A 4,051-nucleotide genomic window follows, 5' to 3' on the forward strand; every position below is an offset into this window, starting at 1 on the left:
GGGGGGGGGGGGGTTCTGTGGAAGAGTTTCAATGTTAATCCCCTGGTTGAGATCCCCGGCATCACGTACCCTGCGTTGAGAGAAAGAGCGAATAGAGAGAGAAGGAACATAGAGAAAAGGGAGGAGAGAGCGCGCATGGGATTTAAAGAGAGAACGTTGGTGTACGAATTTGGAAGCAATTAGGAAGGGTCCTAAGTGCCCGGTGAGTCATTTGGGGTAAGCAAACTCGTCGTTTAGGGAATCCGTACAATCGTCATCCGGTCACGTAGGACCTTCACTCAAATTGTCTCTTTTAGAAAATGTTGAGTGGAGGTCGTGTTGCCCAGTGCTTTGATTTTACGGTTCTCAACTTATGTTATTTGACATACAACAATGTGTAACCGGGATTCAGCGTGGCGGGGATAGATTTGAAATGTAGTAAGATTCGGGCAATGTAGTCTTTGTGAAAAAGGGATATTTTCTGAAAAGTGTGGATACAGATCTTGGAAGTTTAGTAAAACGCGAATCACTGTTAGTGAGGGGATTAATAAGTGATTTAAAATGTGTCGTTAGCTAAGGAATAAATATTTTGCGAGTTGGTAGGAAAGGCACGGGATTAGGAAATCAGTACAAAATAAAGGAACATATTATTAGGCCAAGTTGATGGTAGGCAAGTCAACTATATAACTAAGGGTATGAAAATAGGAATTTTGATTCTGTGTGGCGGTTCATATTGGTGATCTTAAGTACGATCATTTGAAATGGTTTTGAACTCACCTGACCCTTACGTGTCGCTAATGGAGTACCATGATGGACGGACGTGAATTTCCTAGAACATAAGCAATGCTAGTGCCGATCGTTTAAGCTGGTGTTGTCCTTGCATGACCTTTTGTGTTATTTATCGACCACCAGGCTGAGAGGTCGTTGACCATCAGGCAATAAGTTAAGTATTTGATAATCTTGAGACGTATTTAATTCAGGCGTGATCACCCGACGGATCAAGGATGATAATCCTGAGATGTAATACAAGCGCGAATATTCAGGGTGGTGGTGACCATTAATTACCATTCTTATCATTCATGGACCACCCGGTTAAATGGTCGTTGATTTTGTCTAATGCGTAATTCAAGGACCTTTAGGATTTTCTTTTACAGCATTGATTAACTAAGCGTAAGGCATACAGGGTCATTCAATAAATTAACTATTTTGTAACCCTTATTATTTGGGTGCACTTCATTTATTGAATGTTGATTGTTGTTGTCAATTAAGTGTTTTGTTTTTCTTGATCAATTTATTCCTAACCCTACCACTCACTGTTTTGGGCTAGTGGAAAATAAAATAATAATAATAGGTAGAAGTCAATTAATATCATATTAGTACCTTTAGTTCGTTTTAGGTTATCCTAATATTAATAAGCGATCTGGGTCCCTTCATACAAGTATTTATTCCAGTTGGGAAGGAATCAGGTTACCGTTACTGTTTACGTTTCGAATACGCCAAAATCAGTGTCAGGTACCGTAAGATGCGCAGCTGAGAAAACAGGAGTGGGTAAGAGGAAAAAAAATGTATGCGTAAAAGCGGGAGAAACAATATTAGGTTTTTGTTTTATAGATTTCATCATTTTAATTATTGGTATAGATTCTGTAGAGAATCATACGGTACAACCACTGTTTTGAAAGTCACTGCAAATATTCGGCGGCTGCCAACTGGACATTCCTTCATTTCTTCTGAGGTCATAACAGTGACCATGCCACTTCCCATGTTTAATTTTATTCTCTTATAAGGTCTGCCATTATTGTATATCCAACTAAAAAACCCACCCTTTTCTAATATTGCTAAAACTTCACCGTTGGGTTTGGTTAATACAATTCTTTCTTGGGTTGGTACAGGCCCCAAATGTAAAGATTCTAACTTTATTCTAAGGGATAGACTGTGAGGAAAAACGTATCTTCGAAATTCGAATTGACGGTGCGGATTCACGTAAGGAACAAGCCGTATAAGTCCAAGTTGTCCAATCCCATATCCAAATACTCGGGAAGTAGGAGTCCAAAAAGGTGGAGACCTGGACCTGACACGAAGATGAGGGTGCTCTGGAAAAGGAGACCTAGCAGAAGAAGGTTCATAATGAGGAATACCAAGATTCCGTTCACCGTCAGGGTTAAGCTTGGACTGCGTACTTAATTCTGCAAGAAAGAATTGAGAAATAATTCGTTTAAGCACATATTATTACAAGAAGATAACCCGATCAATATGACCGGCTCTGCTTGGCCATGATGCGTGAACTAAATGAAGGGTTTGAGCCAGGATAGGGCGTGGCTTGACTGCAAGGAGTAGGGATAATTGCGGTTGGTCGTCTCTCCCTACTGGCCTAACAGAGTGGCCTTATTAAAATGATTGGTATAATTATGGGATCTGGTCTATTTTAATTGATGTAATGAATGTTCCTTCAGTTAAAAAGGGGAGGGGGCCCAACCTCTCCATGTGCTGATATTTAATGTTTCATGAATGGAAATTTTCTTTTCTATTTAGGTTAGAAATTTCTTTGTTGATGAATTAGAAAAATATAGTTCTTCAAGTACTTGTAAAAAAACAAGTTCAACCTCGCTGTCAATGTATTAAATTAAGATGGATGTCAGTTCTAGGAAAACGATTTTAAAATATAATTCGACATATTGTCTCTACATTTTATAATAATTGTTGAATTCTTTTAAAGAATTCATCGACGCATACATTAACATTTTTTAATCCTTCGGAACTGGAATCCTCAAGAACTATTTCGGAAATATATACCTCATTCTTTTTTGCCGGAACCTCGCCCAGCTATGCGTCATTGTTGGCCTCATCATTGTATTCCTTACCGCCCCTCAAAAGCAATAACTTGTTGCCTTTAGTGATCGTACACCCCAGCGTGTATTGTCCAGTCCAATGGTCTGGAGGTAGGAAGGTGAATTTCCAAAACATGATTATGATTCTATTATCTCCATATATTGTTGGAGTTTAGCCCAAGCTGCAGAGTCGAAGGTGATTCCGTTGGCTGAATTGTTCATAATTTTAATGAATGGTTGAAATTTTCTGTCTGATTCAACCTCCAGTCTGATTAGAATGCTTTTGAAAATTGAATGATTATATTCGTAAACAGTTGGCAAATTCTTTGTTCAGTGCCTCTCTCCATGAGTTTTGTACACATCTTGTGCAAGCGTTTAAGATCGGCTTTAAAAAGGACATGCTCGAAACAGCAATGCTGTTGCGAGCGTACGGAGTGACAGTCATTGCACACATTTGAATGAAACCGGTGACTGTTGGCATATACGTTGTAAAGTAGAGGATATTGCCATTCGATTTTGGCCCCTACTTTAGCGCTCTTGTGGGCACAAATTTCCGAACATTCCATTTGGGGCGCCAAAATAGAGGCTTAGTTTTTGTTTCTAATTTATCGCTGCACACTCTACCTTTCTGTATAAAATAAAATTATTTGCCGAAAAATTCACAAAATGAAGCAAGAAGAAGACATACTGACATTTACGTAATGTTTCAAGTTATTTCGCACACGGAAGAAAATATCCATTACATGTTATAGAACTAATCCTACAGTAGAGGATACGTTGGGTAGTTTAATAAAAGTTAAAATCGTCTTTGTTTTACATAGCGTTGACCTAGTCCCGAAACTATAGAGAACAGTTCTATAAAATCATAACCGATTTTTCGCCACAAAAAAATTAATGTTTTGTATTATTATATTATTACTATTATACTCTGATATTTGTTCACATGTTTAAGGACATAATTTATTTAATATTACACAATCACTACACTATTTATAATCGCACGCTATGAAAGTTTTTATTCACTGCGAAAAGATCATCCGGATTCGTCCAAGTCCGCAGCTAAATTATTGGAAACAAGATTCAATAAAAGTGTAAAAAACATTAAAAGCCTAACAGAAAGAATAAGCCATTCGTGAACTTTGGAGTAGAAGAAGTTAATGACAAAATCATGAAAGAATTCGCAGAAAACATTATACGTTTTTTACTAGATATTGACAGGTTACCACTGTACGATGGCCCAGTGAGGA

This window comes from Belonocnema kinseyi, chromosome 1 (genome assembly GCF_010883055.1).
Source record: "Belonocnema kinseyi isolate 2016_QV_RU_SX_M_011 chromosome 1, B_treatae_v1, whole genome shotgun sequence".
In the NCBI taxonomy this organism is placed as follows: Eukaryota; Metazoa; Arthropoda; class Insecta; order Hymenoptera; family Cynipidae; genus Belonocnema; species Belonocnema kinseyi.